The 25,491-nt window shown below is 39.4% G+C and overlaps 1 protein-coding gene across 1 annotated transcript in view; it reads left to right on the top strand.

The window, feature by feature from the left end:
• The window catches only part of IMPG1 (interphotoreceptor matrix proteoglycan 1), a 137,513-nt gene that overhangs the window by 75,649 nt on the left and 36,373 nt on the right, over positions 1 to 25,491 (top strand). The gene's annotated exons all lie outside the window — the stretch shown is intronic.

Raw genomic sequence — 25,491 nt, 5'->3', positions numbered from 1 at the left:
TTACATAAAGAATAAGACTGATAAGTGTTCATTATGAGCAATACTTCCACTGACCTACCCAGTACAGAGAAGAGAAAATTAAAAGTCAATAACTACAAGAAATGGAATGGGCATACAGAATGATGCCTAGCAATTTAGGATTTCTTCTTATGACTGTCTGTAGTAAACTCTAGCCATGATCACTTTAAGTCTATAGAACCGGTCAAGCTGCTTTCTCCTCCTATACATTCTGATCTAGAGGTTCTATCCCAACCATCCTGTGGGTTTTGATCTGGTTTTTTCCATTTCAATCTTTGTCTCTGTCATATTTTTCACTTTGGATTTAGCATCTGCATTCTCTCTCTTCACGTTTCTTGGCGAGGGCGTGTACACACTGCTGGAGTTGAGTTTGTATCCTACTAATGACAGCAGAAATACCAGAGATTTATCAGTGCCAGAAAAAGAGCACGTGGCAGCTCTCGTGTGTGTCACACCACGGAGCTCTGCAGCCCCCTCACAGACTATCTGGAAGCTGACTCAGTTCTGTTTCTTTTCACACTTGGTGGCACTGAAACAATTAGAATAAACCTGTTGAGCTCTGTTCCCTGGATCATCCCTCAGTGGTAAACAACCATAATGATAAGGAGAATGACTCTGCATGAATAAATCCTTAAACGCATTTCAAAACCAAGCCATTATGACAATTTTAACAGAAATCTGAACTTAAAAACAGATCGTTCAGTTATTATATATGGGAAATTGAGAAAGTTTTTAGGAAAAAAAAATACTTTAAGACCTAAGGAAGAACAATAAAAACAACATTGCATGGAGAAAATAGTGTAAGAAATACATCACTGGTGCTACGATGGAATGGTTTTATTCCCTCAAAACGTGTATTTTGAAGCCTAAAGCTCCAGAGTGATGGTATTTGGAAGTGAGATATTTGGGAAGCAATTAAGTCATGAGGGTGGAGCCCTTGTCAGAAGGGAGATGATCCCTCTGCACCATGTGGGGACACAACAGGGAGAACGGCTTTCTGCAGAGCAGGAAGAGTACTGTCACAAAGAACTAGATTGCAAGTGCCTTGATTTTGGACTTCTCGGCCTCCGGTGTCCTGAGAAATGAATGTTAGTGTGTGGTATCCACTTATAAAAGCTATCAAAATGCAATCCCACCTTTAGAATAACCATGTCCTGTCACCTGTATCTGAGATGTTTCCAAGGCTTAGAATGGGGAGGTGGGGTAGAATTAAAATGTCATTTAAGAGAACTCTTAATTGCAGTAATGCCAGGACTTCAGCATGGTCGTTCAAGTCAGAGAATGGCTATGGAAGGGTAGATTACATTCACATCAAACCACAGTGTACTTTCCATCTCTAGCCTTTATTCAAGCCTCACACATGGCAGACACTCAACAATCCGAGATTTTATGAATGAAATACAAACAGTACTTAAAGAACTTCATATAAACTAGATATCTATGACTGTCTTAGGTCAGAGGAGAATAAAATCAGTGAGAAGGAGGGGCATCCAATAAGGTATTCAGGGAGCTGCAATGGGCCAGGAAATGTACAAAGGACTTTGCAAAAGATAGGGGAAAAGAGTAAGCAAAGATTCATGCGGGTTTCAGAGATAATGCTGAGAATAAGCAGGAGAATGTCTATCTAGCAAGCAGACTGAAACAAAGGAGCTTGTTTTGGGTTTTCAGGAAATAAAGGGAGTAATGAAAATGGCATTTAGGAAAGTCTGACAGCATCTTGGTAGATGTCTTGTGTGAAACTTTGGAGGTGCGGATTAAGGTAAAAACTGGATAGAGCAAAGAAGAAATAAGAGTTTTTTGATATTTTTATTTTTAAAAAATAAAATAAGTGATAAGTATTTAGCCTAGTGGTTAAGATGCCAATTTAAGGGGCTGGTGCCGTGGCTCACTTGGTTAATCCTCCGCCTGCGGCGCTGGCATCCCATATGGGCATCGGGTTCTAGCCCCAGTTGCTCCTCTTCCAGTCCAGCTCTCTGCTGTGGCCCAGGAAAGCAGTGGAGGATGGCCCAAGTGCTTGGGCCCTGCACCCACATGGGAGACCAGGAGGAAGCACCTGGCTCCTGGCTTCGGTTCAGCACAGCACTCCGGCTGTAGCGGCCATTTGGGGGGTGAACCAATGGAAGGAAGACCTTTCTCCCTGTCTCTCTAACTCTGCCTGTCTAATTAAAAAAAAAAAAAAAGATGCCGATTAAAATGTTCACATCCCACATTGAAGAGCCTGGCTCCAGATCCTAATTAGAGCCTCCTGCTAATGCAGATCGTAGGAGGCAATGGTGATTGATCAGCTGGGTTCCCACTACCCAAATGGGAAACCTGGATGGAGTTCCTGGTTCCCAGGTTTCAGCCCTTTCCCAGCCGTGGCAATTTCAGGCTTTGAGGAGTAACCCAATGAACAGAAGATCTCTCTCTCTCTACCTTTCAAATAAAAAATCATCATCATTTAGGTATTGCAACCTAGCCAAGTTGACACATAAAATAAATCTTCATAATATGTCCTAAGTGAGCACACAATAAGTTTTCAAAAAAAGTGTGTATGTGTGCGGCATGGCGGGGGGTGCTTTATATATTACATGAGCAGAAGAGATGCAAAGTCAGGGCTAAAACAGGCAAATAAGGTAACAATTCAAAAATCCACAGGATGCAAAGAAAAAGCAGAGTTGCCCAATGGAATAACCTTATTTATAACAGAAAAGACGTGTTTGTCATTAGTGGTAATAGGCAGTCACTACTCATGGATTGGAAGGAGCCCAAAATAGAAAAAGAGGGTAGGAAATGTGCTCTCGACAGTGGAATGAGAATAGGGTGTGAGTTGTCCAGTGGAGAGCCATAAAGAGACAGGTACGTGATGACATCAGAAAAGGCACCAATGTGGCATCTAGCCGGTTTCATAGTTTTCCCTTCTCCCTATTTATCACTCCTCAAGTAGTAGGAACATGGTTTAGTCATAGCCACAAAGATTTCTACCTCTTGTTCCTTTATCTTGACTCATATGAAGTATTATTAGAGTGGAAGGTCAAGTGTTTTTGCCCACTTTTACAGAATAGGAGGTACAATTCATGTAAATGATTTGAGGCCAATGAGTAACCAGATCACTTGTGAGACCCATGAAGAAGAAATGTCACCTCGAGTACTGTTACAGAGAATTGCATTAATACAGCTATTTTAATCAAAGCCACAGCCAACTCATATTCAGGGAGAGTGTCATCTTAGCGGTCCTATGGTGGGTATAGCCCGAGTATTTATGGTAGATTGAGGGGCATGTATAGAAACTCTCATGAAGTTTTCATCTATCTTTTATGTTATAAGAAAGTCCACTTGCATTTTTGAAGATGTCAGAAGATTAGTGGTCAGTGTACGGAAGAGGGGTCTACACGGGCAGCAGAGCTCTCTTCAGGACTGTGCAGATTGTGGTGCCCATCTGCTTAAGGGGACAGGTCACACCATGCAGCCAACCTTAAAAATGTAAATATCAGGAAAATGAGAACTTTATCTTGAAACAGATCTTATTACTCTCAGAGAGAACTTAACATGTATGGACCACCAAGTAAACCAAAAGGTAGGAGGATTTCCAGTTTCTTCTACCTCTATTTTTTTTTCCTTGGCAATGCATGAGGCAGAAAAAAATGACAACTTTCCACTGCTGGCTGCCAAGTTCTCTCTATTGTCAGGGTAAGTAAAATCCTTGCCAGAGCAGGTGCATAGGCTTTATGCTGTTTAAAATGCTAAGACAAGTGCTAATCCACAGGATTTTAATAAAATACTTGCTAAATATCATCCAAAGTCAGCACTTCCAAAACTTGCCAAACTACATTTAGAGATGGAACAAATACAAGCATTGGTAAGAGAGGTAGATGAGTACATTTATTTGAATTTATAAGATTTTGTTTTAAATGAGTTTTTGTGCCTAAAAATTTTGTATATGTGGCCGGCGCCGTGGCTCACTAGGCTAATCCTCCACCTGCACCACCGGCACCCCGGGTTCTAGTCCCAGTTGGGGCTTCGGATTCTGTCCCGGTTGGTCCTCTTCCAGTCCAGCTCTCTGCTGTGGCCCAGGAGTGCAGTGGAGGATGGCCCAAGTGCTTGGGCCCTGCACCCCATGAGAGACCAGGAGAAGCACCTAGCTCCTGGCTGCGGATCATCACAGTGCACTGGCTGCAACACCACGCCAGCCGTGGCAACCATTTGGGGGGTGAACCAACGGAAAAAGGAAGACCTTTCTCTCTGTCTCTCTCTCTCACTATCCACTCTGCCTGTCAAAAAAAAATTAAAATTGTTTAAAAAATTTTGTATAAGTAAGGTATACAACATAATGTTTTAATATATGACAGTACTTCAAAAAGTTGATGGAAAATGGAATTACAAGATAATATTTTGGTGCTAAAAATTGTAACAAAGCACAGCTTCTTGATTATACACATTTTTACATGGACTTTTTGGAGATTTTGCATATGCATAGATTTCAAGATTTTGGCACCAAAGTATTTAAATTCCATTTTCCACATACTTTTTGAAGTACTCTCATATCTATTCACAGTAATACATATATAATGCAGTCAAGCTAATGAACACTTGATATCTTTACATAGCTACCTTTTCATGTAATAAGAATACAAAATCTGTATATCTTAGAGTTTAAGAAAATTTATCTCTTAAGATTCTCAACTAATATCTATTCTGTTGGAAGGCAAATCTCCCAATGATTTGGGGAGTTTACATGACAGTTTGCAATATTTGTATTCATGATGTGTGTGTGATATTCTTGAATGATCTTTTCATGAAATTTTTTTCAACCTTGAAAGCCAGAGTGTCTCAAGGGTGCTCAGTCAATTATCTGCACTCTTGTAAGTATCTTATATGTGCTAATTTTAAATAGAGGCAGTTGTTCATAATGCTTTCCAGTATTCAAGAAACCATGCAAGAGATGTTATAGCCAGGAGAACTGGACATGGAGAGGAGAAAGAAAGCAGAGGAAGGTTAGTGAGATAGGAGGGATAAAAATAAAATATATAAAAGGGCTTTTAAGTGTGGAAAACATTTGTTTTAATCAAAGGATATTGAGAGTGGCATTGTGATTCAACAGGTTGAGCTGCCTACAGTGCTGGCATCTCATATGTGCACTTGGTCAAATCCTGGCTGCTCCACTTTGATCCATCTCCCTGCTGATGCACCTGGGAAAGTAGTACAGGATGGCCCAAATATCTGGGTGCCTGTCACCCATGTGAGAGACCTGGATGAAGTTCTAGGCTCCTAGCTTCAGCCTGGCTCAGCCACCACTACTGCAGCCATTTGAGGAGAAAACCAGCAGATGGAAGATATCTGTCTCTTTGTCTCCCCCTCTTTCTCTGCCCTTCAGATAAATAAAAAATTAACCTTTTTAAAAGAATCATGAGGCCGGTGCTGTGGCTCACATGGCTAATCCTCTGCCTGTGGCACTGGCATCCCAGGTTCTAGTCTCAGTTGGGGTGCTGGGTACTAGTCCCGGTTGCTCCTCTTCCAGTCCAGCTCTCTGCTGTGGCCCAGGAGGGCAGCGGAGGATGGCCCAAGTGCTTGGGCCCTGCACCCACATGGGAGACCAGGAGGAAGTACCAAGCTCCTGGCCTCGGATCGGTGCAGCGCCGGCCATAGCAGCCATTAGGGGAGTGAACCAATGGAAGGAAGACCTTTCTCTCTGTCTCTCTCTCACTGTCTATAACTCTCTCTGTGTGTCTCTCTCTCACTGTCTAATTCTGCCTGGCAAAAAAAAAGAATCATGATACAGAGAGGGCAGTAGAACAGAAACTGAATGATATTAGAGACCTTGGAGGTAGAGGAAGATATCTGGGTGGAAATATCAATGCTGGGAACACAAGGATGTCCAGGGAGCAAGCTGAGGCTACAACTGGAGGGTTTCCCTGGGAGAGCCAATTTAAAAGAATAATGTTTCATCAAGGGCTTGGAATGGGAAACACCTACTAGCTCAAGGAAAGGAACAAAGCAGAATTAAAGGAAGTAAGTTCATCTTTTAGTGTGGACAAAGCTACAGTACTACTCTGCTGTGTAACTGTGATTTACTAACTACCTTTTACCTATGATTCCTGCATTGCTCTAGGGGGTGAATATTTTAGGTGACTGCCCACAGAAGTGAGTGTGAAAACACTTAGACAACAAGATCCCTGTCTCCTGGGGGATGACACAGGGTGAAGACTTTTGCTAAGGGCTTGGCTGTATTTCATCTCAGATGCATCGTGCTACCTAAAGCTCCCCTAGTGACATTTTTTCCTTCTGAGGCAAAGAGGAATTTTGGTACAGCCAAAGAAAAATAGGAAACTAATACTGCAAAACCTAGATCTTAACGTCTTTACAACACATTCCAGATAACAGAACCTATTGCTTGTTGTGACTTTTGTGTGAATACCCTTAATTACTGGCCTTAAAAAATGCTTTTGAGAAAAATATGATTTAATTATATGTTGGAAATCCCATTTATGGAGCAATTTGACCCATTGTTTCATTGGATGACTAAAAAGAAAGATGAAATATTACCGTTTTAGTAGAATCATCTGGGTTTTACTGTTAGTTTGCTTGTTTCATTTATTTTGTTTGTATTTTTAAGTTTGTAGCCTTCAAACACAAACTAATGGATTTGTCAATTTCTTTTCCCCAGGGGAGTCTCATTTTCTCTTTTTGTTATTAACCTTTGTACTTCCTCCTATGAAGCACAGGCTGGGCAAGCCATCCAATTTGACATTTTGTGCAGTTTATAGCACTATCCCTGTAATGGTATATTTCAGCCTTTATCACTTTTTTCCCAGAGAAACTTTTTATTTAAGGAATACAAACTTCATGCATTTCATAAATACAACTTTAGGAATATAGTGGCTCAGCCTTCATCATTGATAACCACTTCGCTTTGTAAGGACAAGTTATATTACCAGTATTTTCCCAATTTCAAAACTCCTTTGCAAGCCTGAGATCTAACGTAAGGTATCTTTATTTTTTAATTCATTTATTTGCATTTTTATTTGTAAGGTAGAGTGACAGAGAGAGAGATCACCCATCTGGTTGTTCAACCACCAAATGCCCACAACAGCCAAGGCTGGGCCAGACCAAAGCAAGAAGCTTGAGAATGAAATCCTGGGTGGCAGGGACGCAAGTACTTGAGCCACCACCTGCTGCCTCTCAGGGTGTGCATTAGCAGGAAGCTGGATTGGAAGCATAAGAACCAGGACCCCCATTAGAACTCTGATATGGGATGCAAGCATCTCAAAACGTTGAATTTGCACCACATGCTGTCCCCTTCCATAGGGAATTATTATGCAGATTCCCATCCAAATCTTAGCCTTCAATGGCTTCAGTACCAATTCGAGGGCAATTTGCCCATGATTTGATAGACCTGGTTTTTCCCCTAAGGCTTAGCATAATAACTGGTCAGACCTTCAGTCTACACAGGGATTTTTTTTTTCAATTCCTTAGAATTGTCCTTTCATGAGTTCCTGCACAGCCTCACCCAACCTTTTCTCTTCTCCCTCTTCACCTAACCTAGACACACCTTCTATGTGTGGGTGCTTCATGTAGGGCAGGATTGGGATGTAGCTAGTGAGGCACTAACTTCACGTGCAAAAGTGAGGGGGGGACCAACAATTCCATAGTTAATATTTATATGCAATATTTCAAGTCTTTTAAATAAGCCAGTGCCCTGTAATTAGGTGCATATACATTGATAATCGTTATATCTTCCTGTTGAATGGATCCCTTAATCATTATATAGTGCCCCTCTTTGTCTCTCCTAACAGTTTTTGTGGTAAAATTTATGTTATCTGATATTAAGATGGCTATGCCCGCTCTTTTTTCATTTCTGTTGGCATGGTATATCTTTTTCCAGCCTTTCACTTTCAGTCTGTGTGCATCTTTGTTAGAAAGATGTGTTTCTTGTAAACAGCAAATAGATGGGTTTTGTTCCTTAACCCAATCAGCCAATCGCTGTCTTTTAACTGGACTGTTCAGGCCTTTAACGTTTAATGTGACTATCGATAAGTAGTAACTTTGCCCTACCATTTGCCAAAGATATTTTCTAATATATGCTTTGTGTTTCCTGTGATCTTTTGCTGTGAGGTTTCCTTCCTTTACCTTCTTTCATATTGATGACCGTGTTTCTGTGTTTCTGCATGTAACACATCTTTAAGCATCTTTTGCAGGGCTGGATGAGTGGCAACGAATTCTTTCAATTTCTGTTTGCTGTGAAAGGTCTTTATTTCACCTTCATTCACAAATGAGAGCTTTGCAGGATACAATATTCTGGGCTGGCAGTTTTTCTCTCTTAGTACCTGGGCTATATCTCACCATTCCCTCCTAGCTTGTAGGGTTTCTGATGAGAAGTCAGCTGTGAGTCTAATTGGGGATCCTCTGAGAGTGGTCTGACATTTCTCTCTTGCACATTTTAGAATCTTTTCTTTATGTTTCACTGTGGTGAGTTTAATTACAATGTGTCGTGGTGAGGATCTCTTTTGGTCATGTTTATTAGGGTTCTATGAGCTTCCTGTACTAAGATGTCTCTGTCCTTCTCCAAACCTGGGAAATTTTCTGCTAGTATCTCACTAAAAAGGCCTTCTAATCCTTTCTCCCTCTCCATGCCTTCAGGAACTCCTAGAACCCGAATTTTAGGTTTTTTAATAGTATCCTGTAGATTCCCGACAATATTTTTTAGATTTCTAATTTCTTCTTCTTTTCTTTGGTTTGCCTGTTTCCTTTCCTGTTCTCTGTCTTCTAAGTCTGATATTCTCTCTTCTGCTTCGCCCATTCTGTTTTTAAGGCTCTCTAATGTGTTTGTCATTTGATCTATTGAATTCTTCATTTCATTATGATTTCTCATCACTATCACAGTTTCTTGTTCTACTAGTTGTTTCATTTCATTTTGATTCCTCCTTAATATTTCATTTTCACGAGAGAGATTTTCTATCTTGTCCATTAAGGATTTCTGTAGTTCAAGAGTTTGTTTTTGAGAACTTCCTAATGTTCCTACCAATTTTTTGAGATCCGCTTCTTGCATTTCTTCTATCTCATCATCTTCATAATCTTGAATTGGGGTGTCTTTTTCATTTGGGGGCGTCATAGTGTCTTCCTTGCTCTTGTTACCTTGGTTTCTACGTTTGTTTGCCATCTTGGAGGTGTTCTTTGTTTCCTTCACTGTGGTGTGTTTTCTCGTTATACTATAACTCTAGATTAAGTGGACTGTCTGCTTTTGATGGATCCTTAGAGGCTATGATGGGTGTGGCCAGACAATATGCAATATTTCAAAAAATCAAAAACAGTACAAAAAGCTCATGATGGATATCAAAATTAATAAAAATAGTCAATTGTTTTATGAGCCTGCATTATTGTGTGACAAGAAGAGTCATTTCCAATTTGCCCACAGTTGTTTTTTTTAATGGTAGTATATTTATTAACTTCTATTTTTGGCTCACAATATAGAGGGTATTTTGATAAGTATATGCTGGAGTGTACGTTTCCCCTTTGACCTCAAGGCCCTGTATGGCTCAGCACAAGCAGAACTAAATCTCCTTAGAACTGCATTCCGTAAGCCAAACTTCTCCAAACTTTGTCCAGCCTGGCACCAGATAGAGGAGCAATAGGGTTGAAATGTACAAATAACAATATACTCACTGAAATGTAAATTCTGTTCAGCAAGGTTCTGCAAAGAGATTTCTATTTTCCCTTCCCTAATGACTCAGCTAGTCTGTTTAAGGATATAGTCTCTGATCTGGTTCCACTTGGAAAATGCTTGCTGCCTGTGCACATCCACTGGATTTTGGTAAGTGATTCCGCTTCCCTCTGTCTCCTCAGCCATCACCATGCTGTGTCCTGGACCCCTACCCATTGGCTCTTCTATGCCAGTGCCTGCATTTTAAGGTCCCTTTTGGGCGGTAGGGTACTTTTCTTAATTAACAAATATCAGTCAGAATCTAAATAGAAAAACAAAACCATTTTAGTAGTTAATTTCCATTTTCTTAAGGAAAAAAAATCTAATAGCAGCTATTTCAAATGGTTCCTACTACTATTTAGGAACTTAATGTAGACGATGTGATATATGCAGAAGAAGGAAGCACCAGAGAAGCAAACAGAAAAGAGGTTGCCCAGAGACCAGGAAGAGCAGGACCTTGCTATGGCCCCTAGATTAGAAAGACGAAGGAAAAAGGGGATACTACCAGAGTCCAGGGGCTGGTTCACTGGAAATAAGCTTGAGACCTGGAACCCATTCCGTGAGAGTTGGAAATGCAGAGGAAAGAGAATTGTTCAGCCAGAGCAGCCACTTGATGCCAGACATAAAAGGAGAAATAGCTCACACTTGATCCCCACTGGGACACCATGTTGACCAAACCCAGCAAGAGGAAAAAAAAACTTCTACCTACTAGAGTCAATGCCCCAGCCAGCCTCCATGAAACAGAACAGAGTGAGAAAAGAGCAATGAATAACACTGAAGGAATCCAGGCCCAAGTTCCTATCAGAGCCCAATTTAAGGGTCCCCTTACCGAGTAGCAATATGATGCTTAGAGTGATATCATTAAACACTGCCCAGCAAGCCTATGCTGAGTCTTACTACCTAATCATTTCATTCCCAACACATAAGTTCATTATACTTCACAACTGTTCCCTTATTATTTGTACTTAATTAAAAGCAGGAGGCTTTTTTCTGTTCTAAGGAATTCTGAAGTTGCTACAAGGTTGCTCATTTTCCCAGGAAATTATCTTCCCATGCACCCAAATCTATCAGATTCAATAAAGTAATGAACAGGATGATCACTTGTGATAGTTTCCATTTAGTGCTGACATGGTCTTGATGTAGTTATCCATAATAGCTGCCCTTGAATTGAAGTAATTTTACTGTCTTTTTACATTAACTCTTATGCATTTTCTTATTTTCCTCTGTCCAGATACATTCTCTAGGTGAAAGAACAAATGGATAGAGGGATGGGTGATAGAAATGGATGAATATTAGCGGCAGTAATGATAGCCCCAGATTTTAAAGGTAGGGATGGTGGGAATTATAAAGTGCAATGGTTGATGCAGAGCCACAGATGCAAAATGTGAACCTTCTAGGTGTAACATTTTATCTTCAAACCATAGTTAAAATGCTAAATTCAAATTAGAAATGGATGATTTTTCCAAAAAAGATAGTCATCGTACATCATTTTTCACTGCAGCCAAAGGGAGCTGTTGGAATATGTTTTCTTTATTCATTTAGTAAACAATAGACTGTTGCCTGAATTATTCAGATTGTCTTCTTAATGTGCAGATTCTCTATGCATTCAACCTTTATAGGATGAAGTCCTCCTCTCTCCCACCACCATCACTACCTACAGTATGTTCTACAGAGTTGACATATTTTATGATTTCATGTTAATATATGGCAAGAATACAATTTCCTCAAATACAGCTCATTTCCCTTAATATTATAAACTTGCCAAATCTTCTGTGAAAAAAGGAGACAAAATATCATATTTCAGATGCAGCTGTCAATATCAGGGGCATGAAATTAAACTGGTATCTAATGCATTAAAGGCAGTTCAAGTGCATTTTGTAAACTACTTGAAGATGAGTAATGCTTAGAAATTTTAGTTTGAAATAGCTCCAACTGGAACTATTAAAGTATCAAAAAAAAGTTCATGCTTCTAAACTATCTTTTAAAAACAGAAATTTAGAGCCAGTTTCTTGTATCCTTCTGTTCTTTGCACCTAATTATTCCCTCTAGCTAGAATTTGATGTCCTGTAGCTGTATCTTCAAAATACGTATTTACAGAATTTACAGTATGCTTTGAGGCAGGAAATGATTATTTTAAGTGTCTTAAGTACAAATAACCTCTGCAACTGTAATTTGGCAGAAGCCACTAAAAACCATCATACCAGTTCTCTTCCTATGGGGATTTATGTTCCATTAAGATGTAAGCAAAGAAAGATGTTAACCATCTTAAATTGACAACAACCTGGAAATTCAGACTTTTTTTAACATGTAGTTGCTTTTTAACAAGTTCTTTAGATATACTGCAGAAAATGTCATTTATTTTTCCAAAGTGACATTCATTGACATAAAAAACATTTAAAATGTCAACTGGAAGAACATTACCAAACGAACTTCAGTGTGTTCACATTAGATTTCTTACTTCACTGAGTACAAAGTTATTGCGTAAGGTTGAATTTTCTTGCTTTAGTTCTAAAGCAAAGTTCACCTTTTGTGTGCTTGCCTAAATTTTGGTTTAAGCCCTAAATGTTTCTGTAGCTCTCCTTGACCCAAGTCTTCACCAGCAACATAAAATGAAGAGGTACCTGTGGGTGAAGCAGGCACTATAAGGCTTGAGAGCAGAAGAAAAATGGTGTAGGCAGTGGCTACCGCTACATCACAATGCTTGCTTTAGTCAAACTGTAGACCTCTCCTCCCCTAGTGTTCTCAAACTTCCTGGCTCAGAAGTAGGGCTTCTTAAAACACTGATGGCTGACCTGACTCGGTAGCTCTGCGGTGGGGTGAATTTGCGTGTCTAACAAACTCACAGGGAAATCTGATTTGGGGATGGGAAGAACTTGGAGAAGCACTGTTTCACAGTAATAGATGGACTTTGACATTTTCAAACCTTTTTCTTGCCTTTTTACTTAAATAATTCCCAATCATCCCATAAGATGCACCAGAGAGCTATTCTGTCTTTCCATTTCAGAGATGATAACGGAGAAACACTGAGGCTTCTCCTGTATTCCTTGTCTTTATGAATTCACTCAGCAGAGTGAAAGTTCCCAGTCCAGAAACCCAGAAGTCACCCAAGACCCGTCTCACTACACTCACATCCAGCCATTGCCTAAGTCATATTGACTTTACTCTCTGTTATCAGTGCCCTGTTGTCTTCATCTTCTGTGCCTTTCATGCCTTGTTTTCTCTGATACACTCATGTTTAAATTTTTCTAGAAAAATATTCCATAAAGTTTAATACATATTAAATCAGGGTGAGTTTTCTTTTACATATATTGAATGCATTCTCTCCTCTCTAGTATTCATAAATCTAATTTCTCCTACAAATTTGCACATTGTGTGGCCATCTTTTTAAATGGTAACATTCCTTAAGGGTGTGATTGTGTCTGAAACTCTCTTGCTTGAAGCCTATTAGGCATGGTTGGTGAGGTCTACTCTACAAGTGGGAATCTGAGTAGCTAATCCCCCAGTACCATGTAGAACAAGATTCCCATTTCTCATACTTGATTCAGTGTGCTTTTTCTTATTACAAGTACTTTGATCCTTCAGTCTTTCCGTTTCTCCATTGGGTTAATTAATTTCAACTCTAGCATTACCAAGGCTGAGGTTTAACAGAGTGAGTTACTCTTCTGAGAAAATGTTTATTGCTAATAAATACAATTTCTCTTTTGTTGTGAAACTTTATGAGGTATATAAACAAGGCTGCTGCTAAATTGCCAGGCTCACTACTGCAAAAATGTGTCTGATGTAATTTTCCTTAACTCAAAATTTTTACAGCCTGCGTTTTCATTGTAAACAGGTTTTTCTGGGTATCTTGCTTGGTGATTATTCAAATCTCAGCTTCCCAACTCTCCCTAGCCAAAATGAGAACGAGCAGGCATTGTTAATAGGCCTGCCTCTCCCAGCACTTGAAGACAGTTACATCACCAGAAAACAGGATGTAATTGGTTTGGAGATACATTATTGAAAAGACTGATCTTTTGCTTTAGATGAGGAGTTAGTAAACCCATGTGCTCTTGCCTGACAATGTCCTGTTTGGCAATACAACTTCACTTGACACTTCCACTGTCCACTCTTTCATTCAACTCTTCACAACACATATTAGCTCTTGCACCCTGCTAAGCTACCCATTGTACTTTGAGGCCATAGATACATTGCTCCAATGCCAGCCTTACTGAGGCACTGAGACAATACTAAGAGTTTATTAATCTAAATCTCAGTTTCCTTATTTGCAAGAGTGAGGGTGACAATACCTCATAAATTGTACCTCATAATTGTATATTAGATATAATATACACAGAAAGTGCTCAATAAATTGGAGTTACTATGGTATTTTCAGTACTCTAAGCACCTGAGGAAGGGAAAGTATTTATCTTGTTTGTTGGTATTGTCCCAGTGCCTTGCAAATATCTGGCAGATAGTAGATAGTCAATAATCACTATTCAGTGAATGACTAGAGTTTCAGCAAGGGGGACCAAAAGAAAAAGTTTGTGGCTATGTATGAGAAAGAGAGAGAGAGAGAAATGGCTCTGTTAAGAATGTTAGTGCTGATCCTGTCATAGGTTAATTTTCATTAGGACTTTTAACTTTTCTGAACCTCAAATGCTTCATCTATAAGTGAGGTTATAACACCTTACCTTCTCAGAGGTATGTCAACAGACATAAATAGGGTAAGGAAGAACATATAAAAGAAAGCAATAGCAAAACATGTCAGCAATGAAAGGGTATACTTATTAAAGGACAGAAGGAAAAAGCACAAAAATTGGTCATCTTGATAGCAAAGACTCCCAGTACACATAAATGTCAGAGTTGGGAGAGATAGGTCAAACATGAAGCCCATGAGCCAGAAAAGAGAGAACTGAGACAAACAGCACAACAAAGGTTTGTATGTATGAGTATTTAGGGAACTGGTACTGACTTAAGTAATGCAAAAGATTTGTTGTTATGAAAAATAAATTACAAATTTGTATATAAATATCTTGTAATATTTATTAAAATCTTTGTAGATTATAATGGATAAAAGAGATGGAAACATTTTGTAACATAAAATTATATTTCTTTTCAAAGAATAAAATTACTTGGTATTTTGTAGCCAAGCCAACACACTTAGTGAATGTTCCATGAACTCACTCAAAACAAGTTCCTGGCTTTGGCCTGGCCCAACACTGGCTATTGCAGCCATCTGGGGAGTGAACCAACAAATGGAAGATCTCTCATTCTCTCTCTCCCTTTCTCTGTAATTCTTTCAAAGTAAATAAATAATTCTTTAACCAAAAAAGGCCCTCCAAGACTTCCCATCCTAAGACTAACAATGCTCAGAGGAAGTAGAAATTCATAACACATTACAGTCTGTCATTAGCACTGCTCAACCTGTAATCCACCTCCAATTCTTTGTGTAGTGAAGGTTTAAATTTAAAAAATGTATGTTTCAGTCTTTAGCAATTCTCTTAACTTGCCAAATTCTAAGCAATTAGGAAAACAGTAAGAAATTAAATGAAATTTAAATCTTCTTTCATAGAATTGGTTCTCTGTTATGCTTCAAAAAGTGAAAGAATATTACACACATCAAAAATGTCAGAGAAGTCCTATACAATTTCAGTGCATATTTTATATCTTAAAATAGCTTGCCTTTGATATACAAAAAACATTTGAGAGACAGACAATGTTCCCATCTATTACTCTCTCCTGCAATAGCAAGGGTTGGGCCCAATTTTCCTACAGGAGTGGCAGGACACCAATGACTTGAGCCATCATCACTGCCTCCCAGGGTCTGCATTAGCAAGAAGCCAGAGTCAGAGTTCAGAGCCAGGTTTTGAATCCAGGAACTTTAATATGAGAGGTGGGTATCTATCATTAGCCTAAATACTTGTTCCCTTCAATTAAAAAAAAATACATATACCACTTTTTGAAATCCTGGCTGCATGTTAGAATCACCTAGAAAGCTTTTCAAACATACCCAATAGAGGTTCTCCCCTGAGGTCCTACTTTCATTCCTTTGCAGAAAAACCCAGGATCAATGATGTTCTGAATATTTCCCAGCATTTTAATTCATGGTCTCCAAATACCCCCAAATGACTTGCATTAACTGCCCTTGGAAAATGTTAAAGAATAATTTTTTGAAGAGGAAAAATATCATTACTGTCACTCAGATACAAAATGAACACCAGTTAAAGATTTTATTTACCTCAAAAGTTAATGAGAAGCCAAAAAGATGCTACCATTGGTTCAAAGGAGAATCCAAAGTATAAACTAAATATCAGCTAGGGATCAACCAACTGTAGCTCCTAAGCATCAAATCCAGCTTCCTACATGTTTTTTCAGCCTGCAAACTAAGTATGTTGCTCACATTTCTCTGTTGTTGAAAAAATCATAAGAACTATAAAACTTTGTGTCATGTGGAAATTTTACTTAATTTCAAACCCACAAATAAAGTTGTATTGGAGTAAAGTCATGCCCATTCATTTACATGCAGTCTACAGCAATTTCAGAGCTGTAGCATACATTGAATATTTGTAATACAGACCACATAGCCTATACAGCCTAAGATATATATTATTTGGCCTTTTTGAAAAAAATTTGCCAACTTCTGATGTAGGTAACCAGGAATGCTGACCAAATTTGTAAGTTGATGCAAAACTGGTCCAAATCCACCCAATGACTAAACATCACGTAGGAATTGTCACTTCCACAAGGGGAAGTTCAATGGCACCTCCTTCAGACAAAATTCATCCACATCTCTTTGGACTAAAATTATTTGCATTACCATCAGTTTTCTATGCCTTATGGAGCTGTAAAATAGCTCACTAAGAGACAACAAAAAGCACAGAATCCTCTGAAATTACACAACCCCTAAGATCTGTTAGGTGATGTGTCAGCATGTGTGTGAAAAGACCCTCAATCATCTTTTACAAGCATTTCAAAATCTTTTGCAATATTTTCTGACACAAAAATTTTAAGGGCATAAGACATACACTTTGAACAGAAGTCATTTTATTCCAGTTATGCTTAGGACTTAGCCAGGTTCTCTTGTCTGTTTCATCTCACATCTTCTTGGTCTGCTCCAGGAACTCGGCAATTGCCAACAACTGGCCACCACTAATGGACCCCTGACTGAATTTCTATTCACAGACCAATCAGGAATCCGTACTGGGCACATTGCAAAGTGTTCCAAGTATGGTGCTACCTAAGGAAGACCCAGGCAACGCACTCAGAGAGCTGACCTTCCTGGCATAAGCACCTTCCAGGACCTGTAGACTCCCATTCAGATCTGATCCACTTGTGATTCCACAACTTCCTACCATCCCCAAAGAACATGAATCATCTGTCTAAAAGTTTTACTCACAGTGCATTTCTTTCAATTACTGGTAGAAAAACAACTCAGCGTAAAACCAAGTCTCTAAACATCATCTGAAATATCTTTGACTTTTAAATCAACCTTTTGTTCATTTAAACTATTGAATATTTGTTGCAGTTAAGAAAACCCTCATTAAACATACCTTTAGTGTTTTTAATCATGTTCTTATGGAAACTTTGTGAGGTAAACAATTTTCCAAATTTGTATAAAATGTTTGCAGGATCCTAAAAACAGCTCTTGCTTTGATCTCTGCCATTCAGAGTCAAAACTGTTTGAGGTCATTCTCTGAAAAGACTCCCTCTTGAAGTCAAACTGGTATATCCTGCATACATTAGTTTGATTTCTACAAATGAGCACAGCTTGTAGCTCCTCAAAATATAAATAATTTCACTTGGTAATTTCTGCTGTCTTATATCATATTTGACTTTGCTCCTCCCCACATCCCTAAAGCAGGCAGAGCAGGTGTTATCAGCTTCATTTCACAAATGCAGAACGATCAGCCAAGGAGAGTTTATGCCTCCCAAAGTACCATAGGTGTCCTCTTTGACAGCACTTGGCACACTGACAGTTAGGTAGGTAATGCTTGAAGTTCCCTGAAGACAAAGCCTAGGTCTGTTCATCACTCAGGCCTCATCTGTGAAGTAAATTCTGGAGTCTGAATGTATATTCGAATCCTAACCTAGCCACTTGAAACGTTGGGCATATCTCTTTTTTTTTTTTTCACCGCGGCCGGCGCTCTGCGACCAGCGCATCGCGCTGATCCGAAGCCGGGAGCCAGGTGCTTCTCCTGGTCTCCCATGCGGGTGCAGGGCCCAAGCACTTGGGCCATCCTCCACTGCACTCCTGGGCCATAGCAGAGAGCTGGCCTGGAAGAGGGGCAACCGGGACAGAATCTGGTGCCCCGACCGGGACTAGAACCTGGTGTGCCAGCGCCGCAAGGCAGAGGATTAGCCTATTGAGCCGCGGCACCAGCTGGGCATATCTCTTAACCTCTCTCCATGCCTCAGTTTTCTATCTGTGAAATGGTCATATAGTGTTTCTCTCAGAGTTCTTATGGAGACTGAGTTAATACATGTATAATGCTTAGAAATGTGTGTGGTATGTACCAAGTACTGAAAAAATGAAAGCTGTTAGGATGATCTAGTGAAATACTCGGTACACAATCAGTATGCAATAAGTATTTGTTAAATGAATGAATGTGTGAAGTGAAACCAGAATTGGATCAAATATTCAAATATTCCAACTCCAGTGCTGTTATTCTCTTCTTCCATGCTTCTCCTGAATATACAGAAAGCTCAATCTTAAGGAAAAAAAGAAAAGATTCTGGCAAACTATTAGATACTAATTCCACTGATTCTCCATAAAAATGATCATTAGATTAACTGAACATTTTCTATTGGTTTGTTGTTGTAGTCCTTGAATGAAGTCTAGCAGCTACAGCTATAGCAATTGGTTTAAATTATCACTTTATTCTGACATAAATTAATGTTCATTTAATGTTCAATTAATTAACGTTCAATTAATGTTTGAAGAATGATTGATTACAAGAATGAAGAATGTATATAATTTGGTAAAGTTAGAACTCAAACAGTGTGAAAAATAAAATGTACCAGAAAATTTAGAATGGGCACAATTTTGTTCACACCATAGTAATAGGGAGAATGTTCATTAATGAAGACAGTCTCAAAGAATTAGGCTGGGTCTTCAGAGGCCGGGAAACCAGGGAGCTATCCATTGGTCTGAAGGGAGCCAGGACAAGAGTGGACAGTGAGAAGTCTTCCTAAGTCCTGTGAGGAAGAGTGGTTCTTACAGTTACTCTTTCCTTCTCAAAAACAATAACAAATGAATGAGAAGATTTCAGAAAACTAAAGAGGACGAGCAGAGGATGCTTAGCTGCAGGTATTTTCTGAGAGAACTCAGGTGAAGTTGCACATTGCAAGCAGCAATTCTCATATAGATCCGTCTTCCAAACTGGCCGAGTGCTGGAGAACTTTGCTGCAATCGTGGGAGTGCACTGCCAGTAAGTGCTAGAAAGGGTACTTCTGTAATACGCAGAGCAATACTGCACCTCAAAGAATTCATCTGCTGCCAACGAGACTTGTGTATCTTGCCAGACATTCATTAATATATGTGAAAACTATAAATTTCCAAGCCTAGGCTTTAAGCCCTGTTAAAGCAAAACTTTATTAAAAGATAAAATCCTGACTCTCACAAAATTACAAAATAAGCATATGCCAGAGGTTACATTCAACCAACTAATTAATGGAAAGAAAGATGTTATAACCAATTCAAGTGAGAATTCAAATAACACAAAATCAGCCATCAGAAATGAAGAAATAAATCTAAAAAAAAGATGCAAAACCAGTCAATTATATTCCCCTTAAGGAAAATCCTTTGCATTTCTATATGTAAGAATAATTTGCCTTACTATGAGTATCCTACAACTATGGGACACTTAGTCTTTTACATTGTTTCCTGCTATTCCTTCTTTTAAGTAAGTATAATTTACAAAGTATGCTTTGCAAAATTTTAAATACATCTGAATTTTCTAGAAGTACAACTAATGTATAAACAAAGGGGAGAGTGCCTTATTTGTTTGAACTTCACTAAGAATTAACCATTACAGAAAATCACTTCTGTTAGGACAGTGGAGATCATGACATTAATATTGCCAATACAACAACATCTGTATTTATAGCTATGAAATCCACAGTACTCTTTGTAGATGTTTGCATACAAGTACAAAGATCCGCCTACTTTATGTCTTATGATGTTATAATGCCTTTTTAAATACATATTATTATAAATTCTTTTTCCTTTATTTCTCCTTTTCATTACAGTAGAAAAATGCATTTTGAAAATGTGTATTAGCTAGGCTATATTCTATAAAATATTATTTATTTGAAAGTAAGAGTTACAGGAAGAGACAGACAGAAGAGATCATCCATCTGCTGGTTCACTCCCTAAGTGGACACAATGGCCAGAGCTGGCTGAGGCTAAAGCCAGGGGCCAGGGACTTCACCTGGATCTCCTTAATGAGTTGCAGGAGCCCAAACATTTGGTCCATCTTCTGCTGCTTTCCCAGGCCATTAGCGGGGAGCTGTATCGGAAGTAGAGCAGTTGAGCGAGGAACAGCACCCATATGAGATGCCCTCATCACAGACAGTGGCTTTTCCCACTGTGCCCCAACACTGGTCCCTTGGCTATATTGTTGACTAATCTCATTTCAGAATCAAAAAGGGAACATTGTAGAATATTTGTTATAAAATGGATGTACTAGGTTTACTGAGTAGGGAGTCCCAGGCATAGAGATTGCCCGTTTTTAACTAGATTAGGTCGGAGTGGTAAACAATGTTAGAATCTCTCTCTCTCCCTCCCCCCGCCCCCTCCTTCCCCCTCCCTCCCTCTGCCTCCTACCTGCTCCCCCCTCTCCCTCTCTTCCCCTCTCCCTCTCTCTCTCTCCTATCCCAGTCTTCTTATTACTGAAAGCTTCTCTAGGAGCTGCCATTGTGGCTCAGAGGTTTAAGCTGACACCTATGATGCTGGCATCCTATTTCAGAGTTCTGATCAAGTCCTGGGTGCTTTGCTTCTCATCCAGACTTCCTGCTAATTGTGCCTGGGAAGGCAGCTGAACTTAGCCCAAGTGCTTGGGTTCCTACTACCCATGTCGGAGACCAGGATGGTATTCCTGGACACTGGCTTCAGCCTGGCCCAGACCTTGCTGTTGCAGCCATTTGAGGAAGGAATATTCCTTTTTTCTCTCTACCCACCCACCTTGTCATTCTTTCAAATAAGTAAATCTTCAAATAAAATAAAAGCTTCTGTTTAAATAGGAGACAGATATCTCAAACCCCCACTGAAGATCATAATACTGATAAAACATTCATTTCAGCATATTTATGTAAGTTATTCATCCTTGTAAGATAAAAAATGATAATTTTAAAATAACTATTCTAAGCCAAAAGTCAGTTTTATTATGATATTTTGATGAAAGTCAGAAATAGAGATTGGCAGACTCAAAACCCTGTAATACAAGGGTTATGTGTATGGTGGTCACCTCTGCTGCAAGTAAAATTCAGTGCCTTAAAACAGCAATAAACACTTAGGATCTCTCCCATTTTCTGTAGATTGGAAATCTAGGTTTGACTTAGCTTGGCAATTCTGGCTTAGAGTCTCTCCTAACATTATAGCCAAAACATCAATAAAGCACGCACATTTGTCTCAATGCCTACGTGTAACTAGCTCTGTTTCTGACTCCAGCTTCCTGCTAATTCACGCCCTGGGAGGCAGCGATGATGGTTCATATAGTTGGGTCCCTGTTGCCCACATGAGGGACCTGGATTGAGTTCCTAGCTCTTGGCTTTGGCCTGGCTCAGCCTCGCCTATTTTGGTCTTTCGGGGAGACAACCAGAGAATGAAAGATCTCTTTCTCTCTCTTGCTCGCAAATGAAGTGAAAGGAAATGAAAAATAAATGACTTAATAAAAAATGTTAAAGGCTTATTTATCTGAAAGGCAGAGTTACAGAGAGGCAACAAAGAGACAGAGACAGAGGCAGACAAAGAGATACTCCATCTGCTGATTCACTCCTCAAATGACCACAATGGCTGGGGCTAGGCCAGGCCAAAGCTAGGAGCCAGGAGTTTCATCCAGATCTCCCATGTGGGTAACAGGGGCCCAGATACTTGAGCCATCTTCCCACTTCTTTCCCACGCATATTAGCAGGATTAGAAGTAGAGCAGCTTAGGCCGGCGCCGTGGCTTAACAGGCTAATCCTCCGCCTTGCGGCACCGGCACACCGGGTTCTAGTCCCGGTTGGGGCGCTGGATTCTATCCCGGTTGCCCCTCTTCCAGGCCAGCTCTCTGCTATGGCCCGGGAAGGCAGTGGAGGATGGCCCAAGTCCTTGGGCCCTGCACCTGCATGGGAGACCAGGAGAAGCACCTGGCTCCTGGCTTCGGATCAGCGCGATGCGCCAGCCGCAGCGGCCATTGGAGGGTGAACCAACGGCAAAAAGGAAGACCTTTCCCTCTGTTTCTCTCTCTCACTATCCACTCTGCCTGTCAAAAAAAAAAAAAAAAAGAAGAAGAAGAAGTAGAGCAGCTGGGCCATGAATCAGTTTCCATATGGGATGCTGATGTCTCAAGCAGCGGCATAACCCACTACACCACAGCACCATCAGCCATAAATTTTTTACAATGATATGTCTAAAAAGATTAAAAAGATGTCAGCAAAGGCGATAATCTTGACAGGGCCCAATGGGTCCACTTCCAAGCAGACTTATATAACTAGCAAACTGCTTAGAAGAAAGCCTCAAATGATTCTAAAACGGGCATCTTCACAAGGCTGTTTGAATATTCTTTCAACAAGAAGCTGACTTCTTCCAGAACTATTGATCTAGGAGAGTAAGGTGGAAGAATTTTATGACCTAGCCCCAGGACCATCCATGATGTAATGGAAATCAGTCCCATTAGTGTGGAAAGGGTAACAGGCCATCATAGGAGAGGAGTCATCAATGGCCAAATAAGAGGGTGGCTATCATATCATGTTTTGTGTGCCTCACGTGATCCCAAATTCACAATTTTAATCTTTCTTATTTTTAGGCACATATGAAATTATTAAGAATATGCCACTTTGCTTTGTAAACTGGAGATAAAAACACAACTTTTTCAATACTGGCATAAATAATTCAGAAATATCAAGCATTGATTCATGACCATGCTATTAAAAGCTACATTAGATGTCAAATCCATGTCACAATTACTTTATTTGTCCGAAAATGTTCATTTCTTCAGAGACTACAATCACAAATTGTACTAAAGCCATGAACAAAACAGAGAAAGACACACTTGTAGGTGAGTTCTTTTCCAATTTTTCTTACATCAGGCCAATTCTAAATTGAAAGCAAGTAGAGATCATGTTTTTCAAAATAAAGATATGAAGTGATAAGGTGTGATATGGCTCTGAGCTCTGAAGTTTTTATAGTACTTTATGAGCCGGCATTAAAGTCAAATAAGATTTCAGATTCAGCATTTTTGTTCAGTAGGAGAAAAGTGTAACAAAACAGACTGGAAAATGTGCTTTGATTATGGTTTAAGAAGAGGAAAATTCAGCAAGTTAAAAAAAATAGACATGAATATTTCACTCCAATAATGAGCATTTGTCAAAGGGACACCCATCCTGACAGCCTTGGGCTATCTCTCTTAATTGCCCATTTTAATCTCTAAGGAAAGACACAATTAGACATATAGTTCAAGTACTCCAATTATTCACATCAAATAGGAAGTATAGAGTGTATCATCAGTTGGGAGCTTACACAGTGGATTGAAATAAATGGGTTTTTTTTTAATATTCTTTTTCAATGCCGAGAATTTTACAGATGCCAAATAAATATTGGTTTCCTCCCATGCCTTTCTTAATCCTGCCTCCCCAGACTCTAAGAGTGAATTTTAACTTCATAGAAACACCTAAGTAAAATAGTAATAAACTACAACAAAGTCCTCCAGGATTTAGGAATTAAATTTATTGTTTCAGTTTTACTCTAGATATTATTTTAATGTTATTAATAACATTAAATGTTATTAAATGTGTGGCTCTGCTCAAGTCCTTTACTTAATATGTAGATACATTTAAAATTTTGCATTTATCCCAAATAACCAAGGAGCTATTTTTAATTAACAGATAAAAATTGTATATACATGTTTTAAAATTTGTACATTGTGGAGGGACTACAGCAATTAATGTATGACCTCACATACTCATGCATTATGATGAGAGCACTTAAAATCAGCTCAGCGATTTTCAAAATACACTAATACGTTGTTATGCACTATAGTTACCATGTTATACAATAGATTTTGTCAATTATTCCTCCTGAAATTTTGTTCCTTCCCCTTTAAAAAATAATCATTACCATTATTTTCCAAAAAGTGATTCATATTAGTTATTCTAAATGTTAAATTGAGAAAAATACAAAAAAAATAAAATAATGCTGCTAAAATTTTCCTGGTCAGAACTAAATTACTCCCTTATATAAATTTTAAAATTTTGAAAATAATTATGTCTCTCATTACAGACATATTTAGTACTTAAAAAGAGAAGAGGGCATTTGGCCCAGGAGATGAGACACTGCTTGGGACACTGTCACCCCATATCACAGCACCTGGGTTTCCATCCTAGCCCACTGCTGATTCCAGCTTCTGACTAATGCACATGCTGGGAGGTACTGGTGATGGCCAAGCAGTTGAATCCCTGCCATCCATGTGGGAGAACCAGATTGAGCTCCAGGCTCCCCGCTCAGGCCTGACCCAGCCCCAGATCTTGTAGGCATTTGGGGAGTAAACCCCCAGATGGCAGAGCTCACTCACCCTGTTTTCCTGTCTTTCAAATAAATTAAAAATTTTTAAAAAGACAAAGGTATTAGAGATATTTATAAAAGTATTACCATTCCAAAAAGTTTACTACACTTGATTTTACTTCAATTTAATAGAACAAAACTGAAATGAATCAATTTTGTAAACATTTCCCTACCTAATGAGATATTTAGTCACAAAAGATCCCTAAAGGTTACTATCATCTCAAATGTTAGTTTGTAATCATTAGCCTTTGCACTACACGTTTCACTGTTAGAATTTCTGCAGTAACTCTTATTTTTAATACTTATTTACTTGAAAGGCAAAGTTACAGAATGGGGGAGGGAGGGGAGAAAGAGAAAGACATCTTCCATCTGCTGGTCCATTCCTCCAGGGTTATGCCAGGTTGAAGCCAGGAGCTTCTTCCAGATCCCACATGAGTGCAGGGGCCCAAGCACTTGGGGCATCCTCCACTGCTTTCCCAGGAGCATTAGCAGGGAGCTGGGTTGGAAGTGGAGCAGCCCAGACATGAACCAGTGCCCTTATGGGATATCAGCACTGCAAGCAGGGGCTTCACCCACTGTGCCACAGCACCAGCCTTTATTTCTGAAGTAATTCTATCAAAGACAAAAATCTAAGAACCAAAAGAGGGGGATGTTAGTAAAATGGCACAGTCCCGACACTATCCTAGGCTCTAGCCACCATTGCTGGAAACCAGGTGGCCACATGGCCCAATCACCAGTGTCAGCTAAACCCCCATCCTAATAGGATTTGCTCCTCCTACTTCCCTGCCCACCTCCTGGCAAAGTTTTAAAAGGACCTGTTGCTGAACACATGGCTCTCTTTCTCTCAGTCTCCTGATCTGTCTCTTGATCTCTTAGACTCTCCTTCTCCCTCTTTTCCTCTTTTTCCCTCTTCGCTCCTCCCCTCCAGTCTGTCAGCTTTCCCCAATAAACATTTGCTCTTAAAAAAAAAAAAATCTGAGAACACCGATGGCCCACCTATCTTCACCACACCCCAAGTTTTGGTAATTAGTTGACTATTTTACCATTGTTGAGGTCT

Source organism: Lepus europaeus, chromosome 3 (assembly GCF_033115175.1).
Source record: "Lepus europaeus isolate LE1 chromosome 3, mLepTim1.pri, whole genome shotgun sequence".
Lineage (NCBI taxonomy): Eukaryota > Metazoa > Chordata > Mammalia > Lagomorpha > Leporidae > Lepus > Lepus europaeus.
The sequence above is the reverse complement of the archived record's forward strand: the minus strand, read 5'-3'. Positions and strand labels throughout refer to the sequence as shown.